Below are 12,751 nucleotides of genomic sequence, written 5' to 3'. Positions count from 1 at the left end.
TATAAATCCCAATCAAAAGAGTTCTGGTTTCTTCACCATATTTATCTTTAAAATCCTTTGCATCGTTGTATGAGTTTGTAGCCAACATTTCTTAGCTGTCTCACAAGTCCACCATGCATGCCAAGATGATCCTCCTGTTTTTCACATTTCCAACACTGGTTTGAAATATCTTCGTACATTCTTGATAATTTCTCTGGTGTCATATACAATACAAACACCCCCTCTTCAATTAACAGGACCGGGTGCATAGAGATAAGCTGAAAGAATAGTGAGCCACTGTTTGGGCTCCTGACCCTTTAGCCCGGGGCCAGCAAATTCTGGTTGGTTTGGTGGTTATACTTAAAATATGGCCAAGAACCACATGGGATGGGGAGGGGATGTGATAACATAAAGTAAGTTGGGCTTCTGGGAAGGAGCATCCATGTTTCCAGGAATTGGTCAAACATTTGAGGGTTTTTTGGGTGAAGTGTTAATATGACTTGCTGGGTACAATATGGAATTAGTTTGGCAGTGCCTTATTCTGGGATGTTTTTCAGTTTCCCAGTTGAGTCATGGGAATGGGAGCTGGTAGTCTCGCATCCAGGTACAAAGCAGATTCAATCCTACTTAGCTTTTTGAGATTGGCCAAGGTCAGCTGAGCTCTGCCACTTACTTGGCTGAAGTATCACTACCCCTCTATTTTTCTTTTCTTCTTTTCTTTAAGAAAAGCCGTATCTGATGCCTTGCAGTTAAAGTGGCTGTACATGGCCAGGTGTCCAACTAATAAGCTGTAGCGGATTTTGCCATTAGACCAGCGTTTCTCAACCTTGACAGGCTGCTGGCTGGGGAATTCTGGGAGTTGAAGTCCACACATCTTAAAGTTGTCAAAGTTGAGAAACACTGCATCAGACTGCATTGAACAAAATCTTTCCTCTTCATTCCTTTCTGTTTATAGAAGCCACCTCTGTTGCTTTTGATGTGAATATATCTTTCATTTTTGGAATGGGTTTGCAGTATTTCTTTGTAACTGCTTGGGATGTAACCAACAGAGTCGAGATGGTGGTCCGGGCCCTCTTGTTACGTGCCCTCTTTTTGCCCCTCCAAGCAAACAGCAAATTCAAGGCATTCCTGCCAGGTGGATCAGCTGCATTCCCTTTGGGATTTCTGCAAGCAGTGTGTATGCACAGGCCTGTGTGTGTAAATATATATGTAGAAAAGGAATATTAAAGAACAGCCAAGATCAGTTCAGAGATCTGCTGTGAGCAGTGGGACCAGGTTGTTAAAGTAGAGCAGATTTTGTGATACATGAGACACGGTTAAGGGTTGTTTTTCCCCAGGAATCTAATAATCCGGGATGCATCAGCTTGAATGGTGCATGCCTCGTACCTTACTGCTGCATCCCGTATTTTCAGAAATTGTCACTTGGCTAACCTAGGTCGAGTAACTGCAATATTATGCGGAAAGATGAAAAATAATGCTTCCATCTTAGATTGCAGGGGAAAAGCAGTTTTCACTAGGATCTTTGTGGCAGGGAATGTTAAGTTCCACTGCTCATCAGAGGTATTGTAGGACTTCCACCGCTTTTCTTTCTATTCCATTTGAAAAAAAGGTATGGATGCAGCTACAGGTACCTTTTCATTCATTCGGTGAACGTCATGTCTAGTTTCCTTAATGATCTAGGATAATTCAATTGTGTTTCAGCAGTGGGACCTAAGAACAATAGCTCTTCTTTTGATTGCTGATTCCCAGACCAACTTTTGGATTGTAGTATCCTCTTGAGTTTGGGAAGATGTCCCTTCTAGCTTCGATGAGCTAAAATTGGGGCATAGGACAAATTGCATGCTTATTTAATTTGTTGCCTGATGGGAGGAAGTAGATTGCTTTCCCTGTGTTGTAGGTAGGATTATTTTTTAATCAAAGGCTACATCTCCTTGGGCTTATCTTCTGGGAGTTGCCTGCAACAGTGAGCTCGATAACCCCTTATTTTACCCTCTACTTCTTTCTCTCTCTTCTTTTTTCTGCTGCAAGAGAGATGGATTGCTTGTGTCAAGAGGTGGAGACTGATTACTTGCTATGGGCTTTTTAACAGTAAGTTGAGGGGGCTATATCAAATTAATCTGAGGACCACTGCATGGTTTCCTTTGTCTTAAATCTCTAGCGTTTTCTCAACCGAAGAGATCAATTTCCATAACATTGTTCCTGGCCATCTCACTGCTCAGAGAAATGAGGAACTCATTGTAATATGAAGGAGCATCTTCTCAAAGAGAACAGACAAATACTGCAGCAGTAAGACGACAGCTGTTGTGGTCCCTTTGACTGTCAGCCCCCCTAAGCTAAACAAATAAATGACTCTTGCATACTTGTCAAGGAATTTAAAGAGTGTGTGGTCTTTGCCATCTGATTATAAAGCTTGGTGACACCTTGGATAGATAATAATGGCCTCCTGAAATATTGGAGACATAAACGTACCATTTCTTGGTAATTATTTTTTTTAATTATACTTCTTCTTATTTGAAGGATTAGTTGCCTGGGATTTAACCAGATATGACAGATTGAAGCAATGCCCAGACATACTTTTTGCCTTAGAAATGCTGAACGTATACATTGGTGGTAATTAAGTCAAATTAAGGGCTGAGTGTAGGAGTCTTTTCCCAAGATGTATTAACCAGGGATGATATAAGTTAACTGTAACTCACAGAACAGCCACCTAGGTTTTTCCCCCTACCTTTTAAATCAAATTTCTCCTTTCTCTTAAGAAAAGAGTATATTATGAAACAAGCAAAAACAAAACAACTGTGGCAGGAGAGGTCAAGTGTGTTCTGTGAACAGTGCCTTCCAGTTTTTATTCATGGATCTAAAGACAAAAGAAAAATAGGGAAGAGAAACCTGTTGAATACATTTCCATGTTTTTAACTAAGGGAGAGACAAAATTGTGTCTCCATGTTTTTCCCTTCCAACCTGGTTGTGTGTGTGTGTTTCTCTGTCTCTGTGTGTAAATATGTATGTACATTACTGTTACGGCGAGATGATGTAGGGAGAAAAAGTTTAGTAGATCTCAACATCAACATCACATTTCCAGGTGGTTCCCTCCTCCTTTTTCTGCATTTTGAAGGAGAAAAGTTGGAGGAGAAGAAAAGGAGAAAGGTGTAGTAAGAAGTAACAGGAAGAAGAAGTGAGAGAAGAAGGGAGGAAGAGAAGAGGAAAGAAAAGAGAAGAGGTGGTGGGAGAAGAAAAAGAAGGAGAAGGAGAGGTAGAGGGAATAGTTATACTGGAAGTTTAGAGGATCTTATTGGCTATCTAGTCAAGTCCTTTGGTCAATGCAAAAAACCCAGAATTTAGAGCATCACAAATTGATGGTTATCTAGGTTCTGCTTGAAGGTTTTTTGAGATGCAGAACCCATCTTTCTTTCATCATCAAACTTCTCTTAGTATCAAAGTTTCCTCCTAATGTCCGAGTGACATTACATGTCTTAACTTAAGCCTAGTAGATCCCGTCCTGTTTTAGAGTCAGCAAAGAAATGAGTCAATTATTTATTCATTAGAAATATTTATAATGCACCCTTTTCTACTACCACAAACAAAATACTTTACCCTTGTCCCTGTCATGGGCCTTTGTGGAACTCTTTCATCTCTCTTAGTTTAACTCTTAGATCTGAGTTTATTTTATTTATGTGTTTTTTCCATATTCCAGAGCCATCTCTGGTGACCCAGTGGATTAGAAAAAGCGGTGTGAGATAGAGATGCAAACCACTTCCTTAAAATAGGGCCCGACATTTAGTTGAAGTCATATTTCAAGAGCTAATCCTCCTACAGTTATCTGTTAATAATAAAAATACCTAACCTCTCCCTTCAATGAATCATGACACTGGTACAAATATAGTTGCAGAGGATGATGCTGTCAAGTATTTGTAGAGCCATGAACAGATGAGGAATGCTATTTCTAAGAGGTCCATAAGTGGTATCTGTTTTAGAAGCATCCAAAATGGACAGTTCTCCTTCCCTTTTCCATTTAGTATATTTGAATACCCACCGAGGTGTGATTTCTAGCTTTTTCATTTCTCAAGAAATATAAATAGACTTCTCAGGAGACAATTTACTCCCTGAAGCAAAGGACAAGCTGATGCTTTCCCATCCTTTCCCACATTTCTGCATTCTGAGCCCAGCCAGCACGGCAGTTAAGTTTTATGCAGTGTCCTCCACTGCACTTCAGAGTAACAGATTTACCTGAAATGTGAGACAGTGACATGTAGCTTTCTAAATGTCATTAAACTGCAGTTCCCATCCTTCTTCCCTATTAGCAACATTGGCTGGGGCCAATGGGAAATCAACAATATCTAAAGGCCTAAGAATAACAGGATGAGGTCCCTCTGAGTCCAGCATTATGTTTCTCACAGTTGCCAACCAAAAGGGGTGATTGCAACAGGAAAGGGACATACATCTGCCTCCTCTGCAGATCGTTATTGTTCCTTTGCAGTCAGTTTATGTAGATAAAGGACAACTCATGGAATATGTGTATTAGTATTGCCAACACTGCCTGCTTTCCTGAGGTAGCCATGTCTGCTGGTGGGGCCAACAGTGGTCCCAGATGTGTTGAGACTAAGTCTTGTAATGCCCATCCTTCATCACAGGTGATTTGATTATGGTCAAATAAATATCTAAATTGAACTGTTTTGCTGATGTCTGCCGAACAGATAGGGATCACATCTCACATTTATTTATTTATCATATTTATATAGCCGCCCATCTCACACAAGGTGACTCTGGGTGGCACATCCATCTGTATTTGCTCTGCCTCTTAAAAAGATGACGCTGAATGACTTGCGTTAGTACTTTGGCTTCCTTAACAGTAAGAACAGCTTAACAGTGGAACCAATTTCCTAGGGTAATTGGTTTCCTTGGGAAGGTAACTGACAAGAGTGGTTGACAAGCTCCCCTTCTCTAGTGTTTGGGCACTGCTGAATAGGCGTTTGTTAAGGATGCTTTAATTTTAACCCCTGCACTGTACATCGAGCTGGGCTCAGTGGTTGCAGCAGTTTTTTTCACCCCTTTGATCCATTGTTGCATGATTCTGGATTGCAGCTCTGATAGGTATAATCAGAAGATCTACAGAGACTCCTCCCTCTCTGTATTCTGAGAAATAAGTCCTGTTGAGTTCAATGGGTCTTGGTATTCGGCAGCCAATTGTCAGTGTTGGTTTTAGCGTCAGATTGCCATTGGACATAGCGAGAGATGGGTATAAGGTCTGTTGAAACATAAATTTCCACCCTTGGAAAACGTGGCTAGGTTAGTCACACTCTTTTGAAAACGGGGAGGAGAAGCGTGCAGAGGAAGAGTTGTTGAATTTCACAACGGCTGCATTGTTTATAGAGTTCATGTTGAGAGATGTGTTAGCTTCTATACATTTATTGAAAAGAAACAGAGAATGTTTGTGCTGTAAGGTCCTTTTTGAAGACAGATGCATTTTATTTTTAGTGTCTAAGCCAGTGTTGTCCAAACTTGGCCACTTTAAGATGAGTGGACTTCAACTCCCAGAGTTCCCCAGCCAGCCATGCTGGCTGGGGAATTCTGGGAGTTGAAGTCCACTCATCTTAAAGTGGCCAAGTTTGGACAACACTGGTCTAAGCTATTAGAGACTTCAACCCACCTCATCCGAAATTGAAATGCCATGATAGTGAAAATGCTAGTGAGCTGTTTCCGAGCTGGTTGAATAAACTGCTAAAAGCTTAGTTTGAGCCTCCTTCCCCAACCATGGCCCCTCCAGACATGGTCTGCAACTCCCATCGTTCCCAGCCAGCTTTTTACATCAAAGAATAAAACTATCCTATGATTTTTTTCCCCCTTGGGTACCGGTGTTTATAATTGATATACCTTTATATCGAGGAGTTTAAAATATAAGACAGAGAAGGGGGAAAGGGAGAATGCATACTTCTCGGCTTAGTTTCTGTTTAGTTTCTTCGTTGCCACTATTCATCTTTTCACTTCACTCACCCGGAGCTGCAAGACCTGGCAGTTGCTGGGACTTCAGTGCTAGCTTTTGTCTACCAGAGCTGAGACCTCTTCTTCCCTGACAGTGGCAGAAGTGGCTACCATCTAAATTTCCCACAAACTCCCAGAATATTACTTCTTAGGGCAGGGGTCGGGAACCTTTTTGTCTGAGAGAGCCATGAACGCCACATATTTTAAAATGTAATTCTGTGAGAGCCATACAATATGTTTAAAACTAGGATATTTCGATGCAAATGTAGTATGGCGTGTGTCGAAGTGCCGCTTTATATTTGACCGTTTCATCGATGCAATTTTATCATTGCATATTAGACACACTGCAGAACCCGCTCTCTCCACAGAGGCGAATTCCTCTGTCCATTTCTGCTGAAAAGTACGATACTCCTCATCTTTTTTTCTTTTAGGCATCTTCTTCAATAAAAGGGTTTCTGCAATTAGCTAGCTGACTGAGGTGAGGAGGATACCACCCCAGGTAGTGGTCCGTGGGGCAGGGCAGAGGTAATGAAGGCAGGGTAGCCAATTGCGGGTGTAGCTGGTGGGATGGACCCTTACAGGCCGTCAAGGAGGTTAGGCCCAAGCCGGGGGCTCGATTTTCGGCCACTGGTGGAAAGTGGCACCGTGTCTGAAATATGTCTCGTACCTCGTTGGGGCCACAAACAGGGGGCCAGCCCAAGATGAGGACTCACGCAACAGAGCAGGGGCAGCGGAAGCAGGATGCAAAGCGGTGCACCCGGATCGCATTCGCATGGGCCGCCAATGGGAGCTAGGCCGAAGCCGGGGCCTCGATTTGCAGCTCCCTGTGGAGGACGATGCGGCTCCAGGCCCGTTGGGCCGCGGATGCTGCAGGGCAAGGTAGGGTGAGTCCCAAGGATGCCGGATGCGATGCGGAGGAGGGCGTGGCCTGTGCTCGGCGGGTAGAAGACGTGTTCTAAGCCTTACCCTGTTATTTTTTTTATTAAAGATTTGGCAGCGAGCCAGATGCAGCCATCAAAAGAGCCACATCTGGCTCGCGAGCCATAGGTTCCCGACCCCTGTCTTAGGGCATTATGGGTGACCAAAATGGGCATTTGCTACTGCTGCGTAAGAGTTACGAGTGAGGATTTTGCTGACAATCTAGCTCCAGTTCTGTTTGCTAGGCTTCAATCTTTTAACTCCATTTCCCAGTCTTTAGCTTTCCAGCCTACCAAATACCTATGCCTTTCTACCACCATTTTTCCCCCTTCCCTCAACAAACCTGGTTCATTGTCAAATGCATGCAGTCATTCAGATTCCTTGGCTGTTTGCAATCTCTTTCTCTTATCTGACCTTGCATTCCCCCTAGCTATGGCACTGAATTCCATAGCTGGTGGTTCTCCTGCCTGAGAAATTGAAATTTTTATGAATATCCTGTGGCATTACCCCTTCTCAACCAATAGCTGTGGCAACTCAGGAGCCCAAAGTTGATCCTATTCATTCCTGTAGCACTTTTCTGTGAACAGAAATTTTAAGTCAACCTACAGATAGGAAATACTTTCCATTCCTTCATACTAGAGAACATGGAAATCCTTCTGAGTGTCTCTCTCTTTTTCAGAGCAAATCACCAGCCTCTTGAAAATCTTTTGCAATGAGGAGGAGTCATAGGAACTTATTTACACATGGCTACAAGGCAGTTATAAAGATTGCTTCTATGAGAGGAGCACATTTTACTTAGGAAAAAGTCCTTTTCACTCAACATTTTCTGTTCCCAGCAACAAGACTTGGTTGGATCATCATGAATGCAAAAGTGAAGGGGCTTTTCAGAGATGACCTTGGCTATTTTTGCAGGTGTTACTTTGGGAATGACAAAATGTGTGCAATTCTGACAATGATCTATACAGAGAAGTGATAAATTCAGACTTGTTATGGCTCTGGGAATAATCTTTTTCATTCTGTTACCTGGCAGAGAAGACACAGAAGCATCTGCCTTCTGAAATCATTTCCATAAAATGGTTGATGGTGTGTTCTTCTGAATAATGATGGTGGAGTTGCTTATCTCTTGGCAGAGGTGTGCTGTGAAAACAATGGCTTCATCCTTCTGAAATTGGAGACATCCAGATGGGATTCCTCCTCCTCCTCCTCCTCCTCCTCCTCCTCCTCCTCCTCCTCCTCCTCCTCCTGATTTGATCCCACTTTCTTCCCAGAAGGCATTCAAAATGCCTAACTATAAAAAAATAGAATGTAAATGGTTAAAACGAGATATCAAATAAACTCAAAATGGTTGAATTAAGAGGAGAGTCTGGATGGCTTTTCTAGAAGTAGAAAGAATGGGGGCTGAAGTCAATTTCTCTGAGTCAGTTTCACTCCCAAACTATAGACTGCTCTTTGGGGGGGGGGTGCAGTCTGTCCATTGTTGACTGAACCCCAGTACCACAATAGGGTGCAACTGCTCTGTGCTAGAGGTCAGATAGCAGCCCTCAAGCCAAACCAGGTATCAGAAATACAAAAACATCAGTAGCTCGATAGTTGCCTGCAGTTCAATCAGCCTCCCTTATTGTCTTCTCAGATCTCCTGTAAAACAAGTCTTCTGCCATGACTCTTTGGAATGAAAAAGGGTAAAGGAAATGCTTTTCTGGAGTATCTTAAGAATATGGACTGTCTTCATTCATGTCTGTTTTCTCATGCAATTTGATACGATTCTTGGGTGGTAAGGCCAAAGGCATCTTTGCTGAGAAGGAAATCCTAGGTTAGGGAGATGGGATGAAGATAGGTCTGGAATGGGCAAAAGATGCAGAGGGTTCAATTGAAGTAGGTTTACCAGGGACAACTTGCATGGTTTGAAGAGTGGAAGAAGTTGTGGCCAATCCTATACAAGATGACTTGGCAGTAAGTCCTGTTGCCTTAATTCCTGTTGCCCTCTGTGGAAATGCAGTTGTCACTGGAGCCTTGGAGGTGTCTATGAGAATATTATTAACAAGAATAGTAATAATAATTATTACACACTTTTACCAAAGCTAGGGAGTGATGATAAATAAAGGCCAGTCACATCACTGCTGCAGCAAAAACATTTACAGATTGAAAAGCTGTGCATATAAAATAAATCTTAGGTTAGTCTCTTCTTTGTCATGTAGTTCAGGGATATCAATATAGAAAAGGGTCAGTGTAATGCAGCTTCCCATGTAACTTCCTATTCATACACATTTTATATGTTTCCTGTTAACTTGAGAAAAAGGGAGAGAATAGCATCGCCCCCCCCAGCACTGTTTAACAACAGGAAATGTATTTATTTTGTCAACTCTTAATATATTGATGAAAGCAACTCTCCATTTTTCTTCTTAATTTGAAACCAACCCCAGAAAATCTTTGCATGAGTCCCTTGGCTTTCTGTGCAATATGTTTCATTCCTCAGGGGGTGAGAGATGTCAGGGACTCCACCAAGTCAGCCTTGCCGTTGACATCCAGCTCTCTGCTCAGTAGATACTTCTGCCTGTTGACATGTTACGCTAGCTGACAGCCTCCTTCCTTGGTATTTGCAGAAGGGTAGAGACTATTTCACACAACTTATAGCTGAAAAGTGGCATTTGTTATTATACGATGCATGGAAGCCAGCTTGTATCCCTTTAAAGGAGAATCACACACAGTTGTAAAGGAGAAGCTATCTTGACTTCTGGTCATGGAGACTATATGTCACCTCCTGGATCAGAGGGAACATACCACAATACAAGTTGCTGGGAATAGCAATAATTTACTATTTTTATTATAGAATACCAAGAAATCTGCCTCTTTTCCGGGCAGATGTATAGGTTGTAAATCAAACAGACAGTATGAAAGAAGTTTGTTGTCTTTATGTTCTGCTTGTGGGTATACTATGGATTTGACAGATCCCAGATCCCAAGTGTGGCACCTAATGACAGCAATATAATGATGTCACCCTTGGCACCTATCAGGTTTCTCGCCCCACCTGATTTTATAATTATTTTTAGACTTTATTTCATTCAAAAAATAATGAGAGGAAACTGCAAAGCAAAGCACCAAGCTCAGGCATTGTCTTTGTTTATAAGAATGTCCTGCCCCACCACAGATCTCAGAGACGTTCTTGGAAAATAAAATATTCTGTAGCTGCAGCTTGGCTTGAAAGTGTTTTTGGTGGTCAGAAAAAAGGACAGAGGTATGCTGGGAGTTAGAGAGCATCTGTAGAATCTAGAGGGGTGGTATGGAGGAACCTCACCAGTTTGCCTTGTAGTAAGTGGAGCTCTCTGTCTGGCCATGCCCGTAATGGTAACTCTTATGAGAATGCCCATGACATGTTCTCAATGTTCTACCAGTCATTTGCTCACTGGTCCAAGAAATTGAGGATAGTTGATTTAGGTCTTTGCTATGATCTAGCACAGTTGTTTTTATTTTCTTTAGATCTTACATATGATGCTGTGGTGGGAAGTATTTTTATGCTTCTATTCATGCTTATGCCACACATCAATCATCATACGTGTTATTAAATCTCCACATAGCATACAAAGATCCTGATTGGGGGCAATCAGAGAAGTCTGCTGTTGTCTCTTCAGTATAGTATTTGCATAAAAGATGCTTCAGCTTCATTGTGGGCAACCGTACTTGTCGGCAGCGTCTTAAAAGAGCTGTGACTTTTCTTGTGTCCATAGTAGCTGTGTGAATTCAAGAAAATACATATTGTGTATTTAAGAAGTAGCCTGGGGCCTTCATCAGATCTGACGCATCCTGGGCACCTATCAGGTTTCTTGCCACACCTAATTTTATGATCAGGTCTTCACTTCAGATCTGAAGACTGTACACCTCTACCTAGTTCCTGTTTGGGTGGGAAGCCAAGCTGCTCATTGACGTCAGTGTCCCCAAGCTTCACCATCTTCACGAGGACCCATTTAAGTGCATCTCTGGCTGCAAAGCTTTTATGATGGATAACATGGACAAAAGCTGTCGCAGCAGAATTGACACTGGGGAAGAAAAGCTTTTAGAGGGTGCCCCCTGAGCTACATGGGGACTCTGATCCCCAGACAAGAAACTCTGCTGAAAAATGCATTAGACTACATTCATTTACACCCCTTTAGGAAACCAAATTGAAATCGCTCCCGTGGTGATCTCACAAAAGTATATTTTCTGTTCCCTGCAGGATTTGCTTTTAGGATTTGTCTTCCTTTGCTCTAACCACTGGGGGAGCAACAATAAGACAGTGCCTGGATGCTCTTTTGCATGGAGTGCAGGCCCTTCAAATATTGTACAGATAGGATCCCTATAATGGCAGAATAAAATTAGCTGAAATGAAAACACTTCTGTTTAAAGACTTGAATAGCAAGGAGTGTCAATGAACATTTGATCTGTTTGTGGAAGTTAGTTAAACTTGTTGTTTTTCTCTCTTTTTCTGCTCTGATCTTTGTTACGCATTTGGTGTTTAAATGGCTTCGTGATGTTTTGTTTATGATGTTTTCTGCCAGCAGAATACGGTGGGGTGTGTTGTGGGGTGGGTAGGGAATGAAGTCTATACCGCTTGACAATTTAGGCTGATAGGAAATGGTATTCTTTCCTCATTTCTATTCACATTTATTTTTACAACAGTGAATTCAATAGAATTGGGTTTTCAAATTGAAATAAAAAATTATTCTGTCAAATAGGAGTTAAAAAAAAAGGTAAAAGCTTCTAACTTATTATTCTTTCCAGCACTATAAAGTTGTAATAGAACAGCAGGAGCCAGCCTACTCATATTTTTTATGAATCTATATTGCAGGTCCAATATCTTTCATAACAGAATTACGGTACTTGTAATTTAAATATATACTTGAAGGTTGCTTGAGACTAACATTCTTAAAAATACAGGTAGTCCTTACTTAGCAACCACATTTGGGACTGGAATATAGGTCACTAAGTGATGTGGTCATTAAGCAAATTATCATGTGACTGGACACAATTTTACAACCTTTTTTGCAGTGGCCGCTAAGCAAATCACTGTGGTCGTTAAGTGAATCACACAGGTCCTCAATAATTTTGCTTGCTGAAAGCCAGCTGGGAAGGTTGCAAATGGAGATCACAGGACTCTGGGACACACAACTGTTGTAAATGTGAGCTGGTTGCCAAGTGCCTGGATTGCAATCATGTGACCATGGGGATGCTGCAATGGTCGTAAGTTCTGGCACCATCGTAAGTCAAATTTTAGCACTGTCATAACTTTAAACAGTCACTAAATGAACAACCATTAAGCAAGGACTACCTGTAAACATAGCTACTTGAATTGTGATTAAGAACTTGTTGTGATTTGACTTTTCAAATAATCAGGCAACTCTTGGTTTTGAGCACTTGCCTTTTTATTCTTTCCAACTCAGCAGAATGTTGGAAAGAAATTATGTGAAAGGGGTTGGGATTCCGTCCATCTGTTGGTCTGCGCAGTAACTCTCCCCAAACTGAACTGAATGGGACCAAATTTGGTGCGAGGGAAGAAGCTAGCAAAAGAAAGACGAGTTGAAAAATGGGTTGGTCTGGCTTGGAGCTGTAGAGAAAAAGGTTTCTGGAAAAAAAAACACCCAGTGCAGCCCTATGGGAGAAGTGGTCAGAGGCTGATATGGTGACAGATGCTCCATTTTAAGCTCCCCTGGTCATGTGACCCACCACCTACCCAGACAGGTGCAACCCAAGGGGAGAGCAGAAACATATATCCACACAGGTGCAGTACTCATCCTGATAACACTTACACCAAAACACAGAGACTCACAGATGCCACACATCTCTTCATTACACAGAGGAAAATACAAATGCCTCCAGTGGCAACTGTTGGTGAAGAAATTGGGAAGGA

At 41.9% G+C, this 12,751-nt stretch overlaps 1 protein-coding gene across 2 annotated transcripts in view; it reads left to right on the top strand.

The window, feature by feature from the left end:
* Positions 1 to 12,751, top strand: part of FRAS1 (Fraser extracellular matrix complex subunit 1) — a 312,542-nt gene that overhangs the window by 66,153 nt on the left and 233,638 nt on the right. The window lies entirely within an intron of this gene.

The sequence above is a fragment of the Python bivittatus genome, unplaced genomic scaffold (assembly GCF_059951505.1).
Source record: "Python bivittatus isolate LINGU-HERP-01145 unplaced genomic scaffold, Pbiv_v1 ctg000070_np1212, whole genome shotgun sequence".
NCBI classification, from domain to species: Eukaryota; Metazoa; Chordata; class Lepidosauria; order Squamata; family Pythonidae; genus Python; species Python bivittatus.
Note: the sequence above shows the minus strand (reverse complement) of the source record. Positions and strands in the feature narration are given on the sequence as shown.